At 39.2% G+C, this 19,585-nt stretch overlaps 1 protein-coding gene across 1 annotated transcript in view; it reads right to left on the minus strand.

Annotated features, from left to right (window-relative positions):
- The window catches only part of ITGB5 (integrin subunit beta 5), a 1,724,339-nt gene that overhangs the window by 1,044,538 nt on the left and 660,216 nt on the right, over positions 1 to 19,585 (minus strand). The gene's annotated exons all lie outside the window — the stretch shown is intronic.

The raw sequence follows: 19,585 nt of genomic DNA on the forward strand, positions 1-19,585 counted from the left end.
ACTCATGTACCAACTCTTTTGCTCAACATTTTCTGGAATTCATAAATTCCAATGCCTTGGATCAACTTATCTACACCCCCACCAGGGGCAGCAATATCCTCAAACTGGTCATTACCAATATGGGCGACCGGTGTTCCACACCAAAGGTCAATTTCTCATTGGTCAGATCCGACCACAAGCTAATCACCCTAGACATCCACATCCCGCCCCCACCCCGATTAGGGAAACCACCATAAAAACATTTTTCCAAAGCCAGCTTCACTCTTCTTAAGACAGAAGTGGCAAACTTCACGACACCCATGCAGATGGACAATAGAGGTACGACTGCTGAATCCTACACAAATGCACTTTATAAGCACTTACACAAATGCATGGATCATGCTATCCCTAACAGAACCAAGATGCTGTCCTCCAAAAAAAGGAAGCCAATCTGATGGTCCCCTGCCATAAACAAACTCTACAACAGAAGAAATAAACTGTTGCAAAAAAGAGTAAAATCCCATGATTGGAGGAACTCCCTGGTCAGCCTCAGTAAGAAGCTGAGATACCTTATAAGATCCTCCAAAGCTAGCTATGAAAACAAAATCATCACTGATTCTAAGGGCAACCACAATGCATTCTATAGCTATGTCAAGAATCTCAATGCAACACCCAGATCTGCTCTGAGTTACAGCACAACGGCACAAAAATTACAGAACCAACTGATATTGCCAACATCCTGGCAGATAGATTCAGTGCTAACTTTACCCCCTAAAGAGCCCATATCTATACCGGAAGAATGCACAGTCCCTGTAATCACATCTATTCAGGTAAAAGCTGCACTCTCTAAAACCAAAAACACAGCATCCGTGGGACTGGACAACATCCCAGGCTGCATTTTAATGAACTTCAGAATGAACTGGCTCCCCATCTAAGCACCATGTTCGATCATAGTCTGATGTCAGGCTTGTGCCCACTGAATGGTGCACAGTAACAGTTATCCCACTTCACAAAGGGGGAGCCACCACTGATCCTGGGAACTATCGCTCTGTTAGCCTGATGAGCCTGGTCTGCAAGGCCATGGAACGTATCATCATGGAATTCATAAACAAAGACATCGGTAACCTCCAAACTCTTGACCCCATCCAGTTTGGGTTTGTGAAAGGCAGATCATGCCTTCTGAACCTGATCGACTTCTTTGAGGCAGTCACCAAAGCCGTAGATGAGGGCAAGTGGTTCACACAGCCTATCTTGACCTCGCCAAGGCTTTCAAAACCATCCCACTTCTGGAATTATAGCTAAACTCACTAAAGTTGGTATAAATCCCTATGTCACAAGATGGGTTGCCATCTGGCTCACTGACAGAACCCACACTGTAAAAGTTGCAGACTCCAAATCTGACTTCAAACCAGTGACAAGTGGAGTACCACAGGGTTCAATCCTGTATTTCTCCTTTTTGGTATCTACTTCTCTGAAGTACAGGCTAACAGAGAAGGCCTCTGGCTAATGAAGTCCGCAGATGACTGCAAACTAGGAGCCACAGTTGAGTCCCCAAATGATGTGGACATCCTACAGAAGGGCCTCACTGAGACAGATGCCTGGTGTCAGAGCCATGGCCTCAAGCTCAATGCCAAAAAGTGCATTGTCATCCCCACTGGTAAAAACTCTGTACCCATGAACGACTACAAAAACAGCAGTCTACTCAGTGCCGAATATGTGTGATAAGAGGCCTTCGACCAAGGTGGACAGTAGTCTCTCCTTTGATAATCACATCGCCACAGTAGTCAGGAAATCCTTCTATGTGGCACACCTCATCACAAAAGGGTTCTCTCATCCAGGAAAAAAGAGGTCATTGTTCCCTTCTACTTGGCACTCATTACACCCATTATGGAGTACAATGCCTCTTTTGGAATGTACCTCACAGCACATTTGCAACAGCTGGAAAGGCCACAGAAGTACCTCACAAAGAGGATTACTGGCCTCAAACAGATGCCCTACACTGACTGCCTCAAAAACTCCAGCTTTACTCTAGCATATCACCTATTCCGAGGAGATCTCTGCCTAACATATAAAACTATGTTAAACCCAGAGCTGTTGGACATGCTACACCTTAAGAAATCCCAATCCCTCCAAGCTACATGCTCTAGGGACTTAAACCTTGTCACCACAATAAACAGAACATGCTGGAGAAATAGATTCCTGTACCAGAGACTTCCTGTACTCTGGAACAAGCTACCCATCTATGTCAGCAAAGTTCCTCATTAGCACTCTTCAAGAAAAATCTTGATGAGTGGATGGGAAATAGGAAATACACCCTAGGGATCACTTCTGTGGCTCTGCTCGACAGGGGCACAGGAAATTGACTTTCTTGGTTGGCGTAAGCCAGGGAACCTTGTTGGCTAGGCTTACTTAGGCCCTTGGGCAGATAGCCTAGTAACTACCTATGAACCTATAAGATCCCCACACTGCTGCCACCTTTGCCATATTATTTCACTCTTTCTAAGTCTGTCCCAACAAACAGAAAATATTGTGTGGAAATGCACTACACCACTTTTAGAGGTAATAAAACGCAGGGCCTTATTAACCTATCGATAAAGCAGAGCAATTGCAAAATAAAATAAACATCAGTATTTTGATTGATGGTCTCCTTTTGAAATAGTCTATAGTAGAAAAGAGAAACAGTAAGACCTTGGACTGTTGAAGGTCCTCCTTGCACATGTTGAGGGTCAGATAATCAGGCAGAAAAAAAGATGCAGTGGTTGACCTCCTGTAATGAGACAATGAAAAGGGAGGGATCAATATGAAAGAATCAGTCTAAAGCAAAGCAAAGCCAAGTCTGAGAAACTAGGCTCGGACTTCTAATTCTTTATCTTGTGCTTGTCTGCCTCTTGTCAGGGCCTCCTTCTTCCATCTGAATCCTGATTACAATCCTACAAGACAAAGGATGAGTGGAAGACCTCAAGATTTAAGTGGTGACAACAAACTGCATTGTTATTTTTATCACATGGATGGAATAGCATTTGTGTAGATTCTACACAGCTGTTTGGCAAAGGGTCTGCTTTGCTATTTGACAAACGTGGTGGTGAGATGTCCAAGTTCTTGCTCTGCTGCATAGACCTCATAATAGGTGTACTCAGACATATAGGAGCCGGTCTAGAAGCATCTGCAACATTTACTGTCATAGAGTAACTGCTGAAGAAGGGTGGATCATGTGATAACAAACATGGCAGTTAACTTCATGGGTAGAGGCTACTTAAACAATAGTTATTAAATATGCTGCATCCCACTCCTTAAGTTACATATTACACACACAACTTACATATCATACTGATTTTACACAAGCCTACGACTGTAACATGTAATAAAATTTACAAATGTGAACTTACTAGCAATCTGTATGGCACTGTACATCACTTCAGCATTTGTTATATACCTAGAAATGCAGCCATGCTTTTTCAATTTACACTTTAACTCATTACATCTGAGTGATGTCTCCAGGTGCATCTGCAGATAACTCCTACTGACGCCTCTGGGCATCAAATATTGCTTGTTCATATTTGCATCAATAATTCCAAAACCATGCTATGCACAAGGTTTTAAAAGATTTCATCTTAAAGCTTACACAATAGCAAATTCAACTGCATTAATATTTGACCTCTGTATAGTGCAGGTAGATATTAACCATTGTTTTTATTATATTAATTTATATAGATATAGTTTTCACATTATTCTAAATATCTCAACAACCAACACAGACAGAGCTTCTTAGCCTCATATAAAACCTCTCAGCTAGATGAATAAAATCCTGCTGATAGCATGTGTGTAACTTGAGTGGTTGCTGAGATGTTGTAAGTTGTTTACAAAATACTACAAATGTGATAGTTACTGTGTTTAACTGTGATTTATAAAATTCAGTTTAAGACATAGAACCTAAAGAATACTACCACTATAAAAGTAGTTTGTGCTGAGGAGTTTGCCATTTATACTAATTTCATAACCCATCTGTTTACAGAGATATGAACATTTGTTTGAACTGTGAGGACATTATTTGTTTCTGTCACAAAGCTAAGGCTCCACCCATTGGAAGTTAAGAGTGCAAACTTCCTGAATTCCATTGGAGTGAATGAGTTAAGGTCCCACATTGCTGTTCCCCATCATCCATAATGTCATACCACCTGCAGTCATCCATGGTGCCCTATCCCCAAAAGATGGCCTATCTTCAAGCTAGCACAAGTCACTCAACAGAAAAGCAATAACCTTGGGTTGTATACTGACATGCAACTCCACTGTTAGGAAGCTTCCTGCTTGTTTTTCTTTTTTATAATACTGCAACATTCAAGTTAGTATTAAACTGCAAACAGCCCCATGTACTGTACAACAAGATACCCAGTCTCTAATGTGTCAAAAGCAAACTTAAAATGGCATTTAGTGTAGCAGTGTTATACTGCAGCAAGCAAGCAATAACATCTGACAGGATAGGCATCACAGAAGAAATAACAGAACAGCCAGGGTGTTGTGAGACTCAATGCCACAGGCAGACAGCCTCTTCATTTCTGGAAGGTCTGTTACTTCCCAGTAATGTCCATCCTGGAGGGCATTAGTGTGCTTAGATAATCGACTGTTAAAATGTTTTGGACTTGCTTCATTACTAGTATATACATTTATTAATACTTTTATGTAAAATTGTTCCTCCGTCTAAGGTTCCAAAGTTGCTGTAGGATGTAATTGTTGCTTGACAAAGTACTTTATACACAAAATATAGCTTATGTGAGACTTAAAATATCTAACCACACATGCAGACATGGGCCACTTACACATGTGCACACAAACAGATGCAGAAACAGAATTCTATACAAATACATACATACATAGAAAGTAGTGCACGCATGAGCACACACATTCTTGTAATTGCTGCTTTACTTTTTTTTCATGCTCACTAACAAGTGTTAGTGACGGGAAGGGAACTAGCAGATCTATTTGTAACTGCTGCTAGTACTGCAGTTACTTTCATTAGTGATGGGAAGGGAACTAGCAGATCTAGTTGTAACTGCTGCTAGTACTGCAGTTACTTTCATTAGTGATGGGAAGGGAACTAGCAGGTCTAGTTGTAACTGCTGCTAGTACTGCAGTTACTTTCATTAGTGATGGGAAGGGAACTAGCAGATCTAGTTGTAACTGCTGCTAGTACTGCAGTTATTTTCATTAGTGATGGGACGGGAACTAGCAGGTCTAGTTGTAACTGCTGCTAGTACTGCAGTTACTTTCATTAGTGATGGGAAGGGAACTAGCAGATCTAGTTGTAACTGCTGCTAGTACTGCAGTTACTTTCATTAGTGATGGGAAGGGAACTAGCAGATCTAGTTGTAACTGCTGCTAGTACTGCAGTTACTTTCATTAGTGATGGGAAGGGAACTAGCAGGTCTATTTGTAACTGCTGCTAGTACTGCAGTTACTTTCATTAGTGGTGGGAAGGGAACTAGCAGGTCTAGTTGTAACTGCTGCTAGTACTGCAGTTACTTTCATTAGTGATGGGAAGGGAACTAGCAGATCTAGTTGTAACTGCTGCTAGTACTGCAGTTACTTTCATTAATGATGGGAAGGGAACTAGCAGGTCTAGTTGTAACTGCTGCTAGTACTGCAGTTACTTTCATTAGTGATGGGAAGGGAACTAGCAGGTCTAGTTGTAACTGCTGCTAGGACTGCAGTTACTTTCATTAATGATGGGAAGGGAACTAGCAGGTCTAGTTGTAACTGCTGCTAGTACTGCAGTTACTTTCATTAGTGATGGGAAGGGAACTAGCAGATCTAGTTGTAACTGCTGCTAGTACTGCAGTTACTTTCATTAGTGATGGGAAGGGAACTAGCAGATCTAGTTGTAACTGCTGCTAGTACTGCAGTTACTTTCATTAGTGATGGGAAGGGAACTAGCAGATCTAGTTGTAACTGCTGCTAGTACTGCAGTTACTTTCATTAGTGATGGGAAGGGAACTAGCAGATCTAGTTGTAACTGCTGCTAGTACTACAGTTACTTTTATTAGTGATGGGAAGGGAACTAGCAGATCTAGTTGTAACTGCTGCTAGTACTGAGGTTACTTTCATTAGTGATGGGAAGGGAACTAGCAGATCTAGTTGTAACTGCTGCTAGTACTGCAGTTACTTTCATTAGTGATGGGAAGGGAACTAGCAGATCTAGTTGTAACTGCTGCTAGTACTACAGTTACTTTCATTAGTGATGGGAAGGGAACTAGCAGATCTAGTTGTAACTGCTGCTAGTACTGCAGTTACTTTCTTTAGTGATGGGAAGGGAACTAGCAGATCTATTTGTAACTGTTGCTAGTACTGCAATTACTTTCATTAGTGATGGGAAGGGAACTAGCAGATCTAGTTGTAACTGCTGCTAGTACTGCAGTTACTTTCATTAGTGATGGGACGGGAACTAGCAGATCTATTTGTAACTGCTGCTAGTACTGCAGTTACTTTCATTAGTGATGGGAAGGGAACTAGCAGATCTATTTGTAACTGCTGCTAGTACTGAGGTTACTTTCATTAGTGATGGGAAGGGAACTAGCAGATCTAGTTGTAACTGCTGCTAGTACTGCAGTTACTTTCATTAGTGATGGGAAGGGAACTAGCAGATCTAGTTGTAACTGCTGCTAGTACTACAGTTACTTTCATTAGTGATGGCAAGCGAACTAGCAGATCTAGTTGTAACTGCTGCTAGTACTGCAGTTACTTTCATTAGTGATGGGAAGGGAACTAGCAGATCTAGTTGTAACTGCTGCTAGTACTGCAGTTACTTTCATTAGTGATGGGAAGGGAACTAGCAGGTCGAGTTGTAACTGCTGCTAGTACTGCAGTTACTTTCATTAGTGATGGGAAGGGAACTAGCAGATCTAGCTGTAACTGCTGCTAGTACTGCAGCTACTTTCATTAGTGATGGGAAGGAAACTAGCAGATCTAGTTGTAACTGCTGCTAGTACTGCAGTTATTTTCATTAGTGATGGGAAGGGAACTAGCAGGTCTAGTTGTAACTGCTGCTAGTACTGCAGTTACTTTCATTAGTGGTGGGAAGGGAACTAGCAGATCTAGTTGTAACTGCTGCTAGTACTGCAGTTACTTTCATTAGTGATGGGAGGAAACTCACAGGTCTAGTTGTAACTGCTACTAGTACTGCAGTTACTTTCATTATTGATGGGAAGGGAACTAGCAGATCTAGTTGTAACTGCTGCTAGTACTGCAGTTATTTTCATTAGTGATGGGAAGGGAACTAGCAGATCTATTTGTAACTGCTGCTAGTACTGCAGTTACTTTCATTAGTGATGGGAAGGGAACTAGCAGATCTAGTTGTAACTGCTGCTAGTACTGCAGTTACTTTCATTAGTGATGGGAAGGGAACTAGCAGGTCTAGTTGTAACTGCTGCTAGTACTGCAGTTACTTTCATTAGTGATGGGAAGGGAACTAGCAGATCTATTTGTAACTGCTGCTAGTACTGCAGTTACTTTCATTAGTGGTGGGAAGGGAACTAGCAGATCTAGTTGTAACTGCTGCTAGTACTGCAGTTACTTTCATTAGTGATGGGAAGGGAACTAGCAGATCTAGTTGTAACTGCTGCTAGTACTGCAGTTACTTTCATTAGTGATGGAAGGAACTAGCAGATCTAGTTGTAACTGCTGCTAGTACTGCAGTTACTTTCATTAGTGATGGGAAGGAACTAGCAGATCTAGTTGTAACTGCTGCTAGTACTGCAGTTACTTTCATTAGTGATGGGAAGGAACTAGCAGATCTAGTTGTAACTGCTGCTAGTACTGCAGTTACTTTCATTAGTGATGGGAAGGAACTAGCAGATCTAGTTGTAACTGCTGCTAGTACTGCAGTTACTTTCATTAGTGATGGGAAGGAACTAGCAGATCTAGTTGTAACTGCTGCTAGTACTGCAGTTACTTTCATTAATGATGGAAGGAACTAGCAGGTCTAGTTGTAACTGCTGCTAGTACTGCAGTTACTTTCATTAGTGATGGAAGGGAACTAGCAGATCTAGTTGTAACTGCTGCTAGTACTGCAGTTACTTTCATTAGTGATGGGAAGGGAACTAGCAGATCTAGTTGTAACTGCTGCTAGTACTGCAGTTACTTTCATTAGTGATGGGAAGGGAACTAGCAGATCTAGTTGTAACTGCTGCTAGTACTGCAGTTACTTTCATTAGTGATGGGAAGGGAACTAGCAGGTCTAGTTGTAACTGCTGCTAGTACTGCAGTTACTTTCATTAGTGGTGGGAAGGGAACTAGCAGATCTAGTTATAACTGCTGCTAGTACTGCAGTTACTTTCATTAGCTTTTTTTTTTCTTTCTTTTCCTACAACTGGTGAATACAAGGAAGATAACAGGTTAGTGTAACTACTACTGCAATTACTTAGTTCCACTTCATTTTATTCCCCTCCCACACAAACTCATTATACAAATTGTGTTTAATGAGTGTAAACAAGATGGCATCCATTTTTTTCTCCCTGCTTCAGTGCAACACTGTCAAGACATCACAGACTTGCTTTTTAACAGGCTTTTGCCTCAACATTAATACAGTGTTATGCACCATTCGGTCTCCAACAGGACATCATATATATACATACGCGCGCGTACACACACGCGGACAGACACACAGACACACACATATATATATATATATATATATATATATACATATATATATATATATATATATATATATATATATATATATATATATATATACACACACACACACAGTTACTTGTGCCAGTGCATCACATCAGCATAGCCAATCCTACAAAGGTTCACTAACATTAAAGCTCAAACACAGCAGTGCTCACTTGCACATTCCTCCTTTGATAAGTGGGGTAAGTTTTCTTTTATTGCTCTGGTTCTGGTTTGCTAAAGAATGTTAAAAACATTTTTAGTAAACAGCCTCCTGCTGGCCCACCCACTCAAATGTTGAGAGACATCAGCTGCATATAGGCAATCTTGTGTATGTATTTGTCTTTGCTTATGGGCCCTGTTCATAACTGAAAAAAGTCTATGTCCAACTCACTCACCTGGTTAACAAATTCATAAAAACAGATAGAGTGTAAAACAGGATTCAGGATCTAGAAGCCAAAAAAAAAAAAAAAAAAAAAAAAAAAAACAAGTAAGAAAGCACTAGACTTTCAAGTAGTTTTCTATTTGAATAAAGTGGAGTGTTTATGACATTACATTTTCAGCTGATTTCTTCCTTGGCTGCACTTGTTTCCAAAGGAATTTTGCTGCTTGGCCCTCAGATAAAAACAGTCCAATGCTTTAAGAAATAGCAGTTGGTGGTTCTTCAATGTGCCAGTGAAAAGGCTGTGCTTCTTATGGCTTTCTAAGCAATACATCCAGCAAAGAGATGCCATGTTGTAATGTCGCTAGTAAGCAGTATTATGGTAGTATCAGGAGTTGAACCTGGATTTTTAGAATTAAGTGACAAACTTCCAGACAGAATTAAGTGCCTCCAACTCCTGAATGGACATACTCAAATATGAAACCACCTTACAGAGTATTACCACCTTAATTCCTTCAGTTGTATAATTTTACAGCACAACCACATACTGTTTCATAGATCTACTTCAGTTACAGCAGCACTGATCGTGTCAAATTAAGGAGACCAAAGTTTTCTGTTTCAGTTTTAGAAGGACAGTACTCAAACATACAGAATGCAAATGTGGAACAGAAACTTGGAGGGGCTGCTTGAGTACTAGATTTTAATATTCCTTTAAAAGTGTCAATCACCACATTTACTGTAACAATTCTAATTAAAGTGAGCTGCCCTCGTATCTGCTGAACACTACCCCACTGTCTGTTGTTAATGCTTGTCATTCTGTTTCACACTATGAAAAGTGAGTTTTGATTCATCCAGCAGGAAAGTATTAATGGCAGGCCCCTGTCTGAGCTTTTAAAGGAAAAATCCACCTTTTCTGAGAGTTTAACGCAACTTTTAGACTGCTTTTCTCCCTACAGTATGGTTCTAGTATTGTGTAGATTCCATAAATCTGCTTGTACTTTATAAAACTTTCATTTCCTTGCCTTGGAATCAAAGGAAGGGAAAGACCATCCACTTTTTTAAGTTTAATTTCTCACATAATATGCAGAGGAGTTTGTCTGCACCTGCATGACATACCACAAACACATGGAAATTTGTATTTGGGTACTGCTGACAATAGCGGACCGGAGTTCCGCTGTGGCGACCCCTAACCGGGAAAAGCTGAAAGTCATAGTCCTGCTGATGTCAGGAGCTCAGCAGTTGCTGCAAAAAAGACTGAGAGGTGTGAAACTGTTTTCCTCTGCCTTTACTGCAGAGAGGAAGATTACTTACACTGATTTACAGCTGCTAACAATGTAGCCATGTCTTTCAGAACAAAACAGAGCAATTTGATCAGTCAGTGGTTCAAAGGCAGTTCGCTTTTTTGACAAATTTACATAAGCAATATTAGGGTACTTAAATGCTAAGCTTCAAACTTTAAATGTTTGTTGTTTATACTACTTTACATTTTAATATGACTTGCATGTAGTACCAAAGATGTCTGTGACATTTAGAAAGTCAAAAAAAATATTTTTTGCAATTCTTGCAAAGTAGCAGCACATTTATCAAAGTGTGGGGGAGGGGACTGTCAATTCAACTTGGACTACAAAAGATACTTTGAACAATAGGCTACAATTTAGCTACTTTTTGTTGTAGCTGTAAAACTCCTTAGTATACTTTCAAACAAGCTCCGAGATACACTCAAATGAGGGCCATTCAAGTAATAAAAGAAGCAGTCCTTTTACACAAGGCATATAAAATGACATTGACTAACAATAATCCAATTATATGTCGATGGTATGGGAATACACTTCTACTTCCTTATGTCTAGCATAGTTCAAATAAAGCAGACTTGAAATGGATTATGGGAAAGAGAAAGGCTTGAAGAAAAAAAGATCACATTGATATATAAAGCCCTACCTGTGGCCTTTTTTGCAGAAAATATATTAAAATTGTACAAGAAGTAGGCCAATTCTGATGGTTAAAATAGCTCAGAAAACAAAGATACAGTGAAAAAAATGATTTTTTAGTTCTAATGTGGAGTTTTCTTTTAAACAACTGTTTCATTCACTGCTAGAAGCATTCAGGACTTTTGATTTCTTCTAAATATAAAAAAATCCAGAGTTATGTGCTGGTATGATTATTTAAACACATGCAAAATCTTTTCAGTGGTAAAACAAAAATGCATTAATGTCAGGCAGGTCACGTACTTTAAACCACTTCCAGCAAATCCAATGAGCTTTCTTTGGAAGTAGAAAAGCAATCAACTCCAAAGATATGCTTCTCTTTTACTTTTCTTTGAATGCTGAGCGGCTCTTTCCAGAGGATACAGAAGAATGGTAACTTCAGCTTTTTAAATGGGTGGACATTTAACTCCAGCCCTTACAAGCAGCATTGAACTAAGAAGCTCCATGTGATTACATCCCAGATCATAACTTCAGCTTGTATGTTCTTGAAAAAGATTTCGTTAACACCTAAAATGTTTATCAGTGGCAAAACATTGATATTTTATGTATTATGAGGAGGCAAAATTACTTTAGTTTGACTGCAGACTTTTAACACACAAACAGAACTAAAATTATCCTGTCCTTTACTTTTTTGCTAATAGACATGTAAAAAGTAATCTTAAATAAACTAAACAGCACCAATAATAACAAACGGTCCCTGATTTAGAGTTTTTGTCCCTATTTTCTGTTGTCTCCAGTTCTCGAAACAACACACAGAAACAGGAAGCTAATTTTATAACTGCTGTATAGTACAGAGATCAGCATTGCTTTCAAAGTTAAAATATATACGCAAGATCAATCTACCAGCTGCTGGATCCAAAGTTATCACTACAGTCCAATTTGTGGGGTCACCTGTAGTATGAAGTCTGAAAGATATGGGTTCCTTTAAAGGTGGGTGGAGTTTTCTTGATGAACTGCCTTTTAATTCATGAAAAATATATGTTGGTCTATAACTGTGCAATAACATCTTGTTGACCTGATAGTCTAGTTTATCAACACAAACCTAGCTACTTACTGTATTATTAATTAAAAAATATTTTCTTCAAAAAGTGTTTGTGGTGGATTTCACAGTGTTGCCTCAAAACAAAGAGTTTCTGTGCAGTAAAAACTGATTTAGCAAATTCTGCTAAGGATTAATGCAATCGGTTTACAAAAATGGTCCAGTGTATTACATGGAACATATTTGTCCACTGAGCAAGCTTTGCTGCTTGCCAAAATATACTGTATTCTTCCCAAAGAACACTCTAGAAATGTTTAATAGGCACTGGACTTAATCTTGTCGTCTGCTAAATAACAAAGATACAGTTCATGAAAATACTTCTGCGCCTTTAAAAAAAGAACACTACCAGGAAATGTTTGACTTCTATTTCTATGTAATTGTAGTGCAGAATGCATAACTATTTAATTAAACTGTGAAAGCTAAGTTCATGTGTGTTATCAATAGAACACAAATTCGCCTTTTTTTGACAGCCCCAGGAGTTTGATATGTTTAAATAACATGTTCAGCAGCGCACACTATACAGTAAAGACTGATGGAATCAAAGGCTAGAAATATACATCCCATAGGAAGTTTATAATCTTTAGTTTGAGTGTTATGCTACCAGCCAAAGAAGTCTAAAATCATTCGCGGGACCAAAATTCTTTCCAGAATTCCTGAATGAACAAGAAAGTAAAAAGTGTTATACATAACATGAAAAGAGTCATGATAACGGTTATGAAAAAAAATGCTGTGGTTGGGGATGGGTGCTCTTTTCGTAACAGCTAAACACAATCTGCAAAAATAGGTTTCAAAAAATCTAAATAACCACATCTGTGATATTGTACCATATATTTATGGATCTTTATAACAGAGGACAAAAGGCTTTAGTATGCAAACTAGCAGTTATATTCAGAAAGTGTGCCTAGCAGCTGAACACTGGCCTGTATCAATACATTATATGAACACTGAAGGATCAAAAATCACCATGAAAAAAAAAAAGCTTCTGATGGAACCCCCATAATGAGGCAGTTGAGTAGTTGTACTAAGCTGCATGCTAGTCCCAACAGCCAGAAGTTACTATGATGCCAGCTGGAACCGCGGTCTGGGGCTTGGCACACTTCAAGAGCATGGTCACTTTCTATTAAAAAACACATACACACTATATATATATATATATATATATATATATATATATATATATATATATATGTCTTACATTTAAATATCACATAATGAATGACTTATCGGCAGGAGCTGCAAACAGCGACTGCTATAGCTATAGCTTTGACATGCGCTGAGGTACCTTGCAGTTTGTACACATTTTTGCCCAGTGCAGCACTGGGTAACTCTGATGGATCACACTGTATCCAAGTCATTCTATCTGCTTTTCACCTCATTAGTCAAGTAAAACAGCTTACATAGAGTAACAAGATGCTTATGCCTATAGGCAGCTTTTGTTTCTGAATTTTTACACAGCAGTTCATCTGATGCTTACGCAAATATCTCACTTACTGCTGAGCTAAGGTTTTTCTGAATCCAGTATTAGGCAAGCAGATCTCACCCAGCCACAAATGTTATAAATACGTACAGACATTTATGGGTTCCCTACATCATATAAAACTGTCAGTTGGTCAGTACACTATGTCATGTAATGAACTCATCAAAACCCAAATGATTGCATAACTTCATGTAGGAACACATTTCTCTTCCCCACTGTTGCACAGTCTGTGATTTTGTATACTTAGAGATGTGGTTGTGTGGGAGGAGCTGGGGGCTTGTTCCCCTGCAAAAACATTGTATTTGTAATTTGGATCTGAAGTGTGAGACCACAAAACAATGCAGTAAGGCACTGTTGTGAGACCCTGACTCCAGTATATTTAATGATTTGGAAATATCAGGGGGTCACGGTCCCCAGCTTTCCTGCAAACCAGGACATTTCAGTATTATTCAGGACTCATTGAGTTAAGTATGAATATTTGCATCCTAACCAGATGCGTATGTGATTGACTCTAACAGACATATGTGTGACTGTGTGTATACACACATTGTTACTTACTGAAGTATGTGAACAGGATAACTGGTAAAACTGTAGTGACCCAGGTGATCTAGAGTGATACCAGTCTTCAGTAAAGCTTTGAAAAGAACTGCCTCTTTATTTGGATTGTTTGACAATCTACATCTTTAAACCAATAGACAGAAAATGCTGCCAGAATTGGGGTCTATATTAGATCAGAAAAAAAACTTTTCAATGAACGTTTATTTGCCTCATTGTTGAAACCTTGCTCTGTCAAACAGCTGTTTCAGCAAATTTTTTCCTAGGGGGGAAAAAATGCTTGGTCATCATCGGGAATTTGCCCTTTTCCCCACTGTAGTGCGATCTCGGAGTTGGTATATTTAGTTACGGGGGTGTGGGGGGAACAGCCCCCACTTTGGGTGGTTTTAAATGTTGTGAAGTTTTACGCTAGCCAAGTTTTTTTTCACCCTAGGAAAAAAATCAGTGAAACAGCCATTTGATGGAGCAATGTTTCAATAGTGAGTGTTTGGCAAAGAGCCATTTGCTCGAAAAGTTTTTCGCTGATCTAATATAGACCCCAAAACTGTGGTATGACACTATAAGTTGCTTTGCTTTTGGTATTTGCCCTGACATTTTAGGGAAAGGGTGCCAAACTCAAATGATTATGAGAACCATATGAGAAGCACTACACTCAGCTAAGGGTCACAGTAACCAAAACAAACAACAAAAAAAAAAAACAGTCAGTGCCTCTTGGAATGCTCTGTAATAGCACTTTTCAACCAGCATAATGCTGTTCTGAGGGCCACCTGAGGCCTGAAGGCCAAGAGTTTGAGACCATTTTTAGGGCTGAATACATTTCCATGCTGCTGTGTGCTTTCTGATGGGGATTCTACTGAATGGCACTATCAGAATTAAAGGCAAGCTGTACCATCTGCAAGTTTACTCTGTCATTAGTCATGTTTTTCAAATTTGCAGCTCTTATCAAATGACTGTTGTCCATAGTGGCTACTAATCTCCCTCTCACCATTTGTTTTCTTTTCTAATGTTCATGCTGTATCCTTGGGCCTCCACTGAAAACAGGTTACACCCAAGTAGGACTTTCACAGTCAAAAAACACAATGTATATTCTCACTGCATTTCTTTAATTTCTGGCACAGGATGACAACCATCAATGTCACTGAAACTGCAGGGAAACCTCAGTGATAACTGAAAACTGTGGAACCAACATTTAGAGCTCACTGTGATTGAACATATAGGAAAAAATATGAGAAAACATGATATACAATGTGCCTTCATGTTATAGGCGAGTAAGCAATCAACGCATTTTAACAGTTTTACTGTTAGACAGGAAGACAGGGATGATTTATATTAAAACAAATCCTAAAATACTGAGAGCCAAAAAATAATCAAGGCTATTTGAGACATTTGTTTTTTGTTTGTTTGTTTGTTTTTTAATAGAAATCAAGGGGTTCAAGAGAAAACAGATACATTTGTGATTGACATTCAATTACAAAGTGCAAAAATGAGGGTGGGTGACCTGTCAGAGTCATTAACTTGAAACAGAATTGTGTGTGGAATCAGAAATATTAGCTAAAATTCAAGTACAGGTTTACTAAAGTGTTCTTACGTAACAAGCGGATACTACTAAAAACAGCAGATTTGACATTGTGAAAAGTCACTAAATTATGCAGTATGGGTGATCTGTCTATTACTGAGAAAGAGGTTTAAACAATACCTAAATCTACAAGGAGAAATAACAATAAAAATGAAATTGCAGGTAACCAAATGGCATTGAAGATGCCAAACAAAAAGCAAAAGAAAGACACTCCTTAAATTATTCAATAGATTCAAAACCCATTATCTTAAGGATAAAATCAAAAGTATTGTAAAAACTGAAGAACACTTTCAGGCCTACTAAAGGAGCCCATTAGCCTAGGGCTAGGCTGGCTTTAGAAGCCAAAGATAATTATAAATCCTTCTTTAGCTATGTTAGAAAACTAAAAAAAAAAAAAAAACAATACCCTGCATTGTTCAGAACTTCTTCATAATGGGAACGACTATTCTGACCCAAATAACATTGCCAATATCCTTGTGAATAAAAGTTAGTACCCTTAACCCCTGAGAATTCTGTTTAAAGCACCAAAGTATCCGAATCCCTTACACTCTCAATTATCTCTGAAGATCATTTTCTGAAAGTGTTAACTAAGACCAATCGAACTTTTGCCATGGGACCTGACAACATACCTGGTTGCTTAATTAATAGTGATAAATGTGCCCTTGAGGACACACTCCTCAAGCTACTTAACATAGGTTTAGCTACTGGTTTTGTCCCTGATGAGTGGCACACAGCAGTGGTGATGACCCTCCATAAGGGCAGCCTTACAACTGACCAAGGTAATTACAGAGTTATCGGCTGCATCAGTAAGGCCCATAGAACGTATTACAATTGACCTCAAACTGTGATATCAAGAATCTTGTTAAACCTGACCCCCAACAGTATATTTTTCTGAAGGATACATTATATTTAACCTGGTAAATTTCTTTACTGTAGAGCATGTCATACAGTGCACATGGCATATTTTGACCTGATTAAGGCCTTTGGCACTAATGCCCATATGGGTTTCACACAAAAGTTAAATGCTTTAAAAACTGACCTATACATGGCAGGGTGGAAAGCAAAGTGGCTCAAAGGAATAAGCTACACAGTGCAAGCTGCACATGCCTCGTCAGCAAGTATGAAAGTGACCAGTGTTATCCTTCAGGGCTTAATGCTGGGACCTCTCCATTTTGGTATTTGATTCTCAGATCTCAAAGCAAAGAGCCAAGATCACTGGACAATAAATTTTGCAGGCGATTACAAATTGGGGGTTGTCGTTAAGTTACTCTGTGTGACTCTCAAACCTTCCAGAAACAACTTGTCCTAGTAAATTCTTAGTGAACTAAAAATGGGCTCAAACTAAATGCCAAGAAGGGTAGTATCCTCACTTTTGGTATACAACTGTTCCTGTCATCATACTGTCTAGACAACGCATCTATACAAATCAAAAATGGAGTTAGGGACTTAGATACTTGGGATGATAGCTTCATTTCTTTTCACCATCATATACCAGTGATTGTTCAGGAAATATTTTCACAGTCAAAATCTTTTATATTCAGCCCAGCTAATTGCCAAAAGAATATCAACAAGGTCTAAAGAGGTAATCACACTCCCTTATAAACAGCATTGATAAGGTAAATTATAGAGCACAATGGTCTCTTTGGGTTGTATCTCACTAAACATATCAAACAATTATAAAGACTTCAAAGGTATCTAACCAAAAAGGTCACAGATCTAGAGTTCCTGAGCTAATAAAGTGTGGCTGGAAGGTCTACCCTTTTTTCCAGTGTCTAACATTGTTTTGGGGCAAGATATCTGTTTTGCTTATCACACTATTAGAGACCCAATTGTCCTGGACCTTAAGTTTCTCCACAAGTCCAATACTGCCACCAATACTATAAAGAGAACAAGGGACATAAATTTTCACCAACAGATCAATAAAACAGATTTGGGGACAGGTTTATAACCAAGCACCTCCAAAATCTCTGGAATATCCCTCCCCGCACGTTAAGCAACGTGACTCATTATCTTCCTTTAAACATCATAAACTATCTATTTAAGAGTTAGGAACATAGGAACAATAATATGCAAGTGATCACAAGCATCATAAGATGGCTGGCCTTACACAACTTTAAGCAGCTACACTAAAAATTCTAGCCACCCTTTATGAGTTAAAAATGCTCACTTTGCATGACAACCCTGGTGTAAATCTGTGTCTACCAATGCAATCATCAAGACTGTCCTTAAAGGCAGACAAAGTAATACAGGCAGGGAATACACCAGGTTAGGAAGCTACCTCCAATGAGTCATATTTATTTGCTGGCATAAATTTAAGTCCCTAGTATAAGTGTCTATAATAGTACTGGATTTACAAAGAAATAGGAGATCATACTGGACTGGGTCTTTCCAGTAGTTTACTGAGTCTAAGGAGAGCCATGTCAATCTATTGTTTGTCTTGTCAGCTTTTTCCCGGTTAGGTGTTGCCACAGCAGAACTCTGGTCTGCTAATGATTGGCAGTAGATTTTTTTATGGTGCCGAGTTGCCAGCCCGACGCCCAACCTTCTATGAAGGCACGCCCATTCACGCCACTCGACCGCGGGGAGGACATGCAGACTCCACATAGAAGGCACTCCAGCTGAGAATCAAACAGGAGAACCTCTTGCTGTGAGGCAACAATGCTACCGCTGCACCACCACGGCTCATGTTTTCTAAAAGGATTTAAAGCCCATTATTTTATTTTATTGTTTCAAAATTTCTGGGGTCTTTTACAGTTGAGCAATAGGCTTTGATTTGTTCATACCAAAGGGGGATTGCATTCAGTGATGGATTGGATAAGGGAAGAATACAGTGGTAAGATGGCTTACTTCATTGAATGTGGAAGATGTTCCTCTGGAAATTAACTGTGATGCATAGAAGGATTTCCTGAATACAGTGGAATACGTGATGACTGAATGAGCGACAGTTACCACATAAGTAAGTAGGTGTTTTATGACTGTATGTGCTTGGAGAGGACTACCACATATAACACATGAGTTGGAAGCAGCTTTTTGACTAAAGGGTACTATTGCTGCACTTTTTTGCTTTTAGCTACAGACTGTTTTCAGTACATGAGGTATATGAATATTCCAGCCCTTGATGGAGCAGATTAGTATCAATGGAGAAGTGGATAGCTTTATCAACCACATTTCTGGGAAACTGGCTTTCATGTCTGCAAAATAAATGACAAACAGGAGAGACTCCAACACTGCTCTCTGTGGAACCCCACTAGTTACAATTTTATGTTTAGACAGGGTTCCGGCAACTTTTACTACTTGGGATCTACTGGACAGCCAGTTTGTAATCCAGTGGAAAATGTAAGGGTTTCCATTAAGTCTATCTAATTTTTCACTAATACCAGCATGACAGATAGTGTCACAAGCTTTGGTCAGGTCAAGATAAGCATTGTACAAACTGGTCACTGTCTATACCTCCTGTAACCTTTCAAATGAAGATTACTGTGTTCAAGAGACAGGACATTCCTCTCACAAAACAAAACTGAGTGGGGTCAAGATCAGTTAAGTTGCCTATGTCTACATTAAACAAGTTGTTTTATGGTGCTTTCCACGGCTTTACATATAGGACTGGAGATGATGACAGGCATATAATGATCTGGGTCTTTAGATGGACTACCCTTGTATAAAGGGGTCACAGCAGCTGTTCTCCAGGCATCAGGTAGAACCTTGTACATAGGCTATGGTTTAACAGTTTAAGCAAAGGTTTAGATAGTGCATACTTGGCGCTCATGAAAATGCAGCCTTGTACGTAATCTGGTCCCATGAAAATATTATGTTTATCCAGTGACAGGGATTTTAAGACTTGTTTCCAAGCGGTTTTAGGGGAAGCAAATTTTTCAGGAATAGGAGGGCACAAAAACATGGGCAGGTGGATAAAATTAGCACTAAA

Source organism: Protopterus annectens, chromosome 6.part0 (assembly GCF_019279795.1).
Source record: "Protopterus annectens isolate FY-2018-M chromosome 6.part0, PAN1.0, whole genome shotgun sequence".
NCBI lineage: Eukaryota > Metazoa > Chordata > Ceratodontiformes > Protopteridae > Protopterus > Protopterus annectens.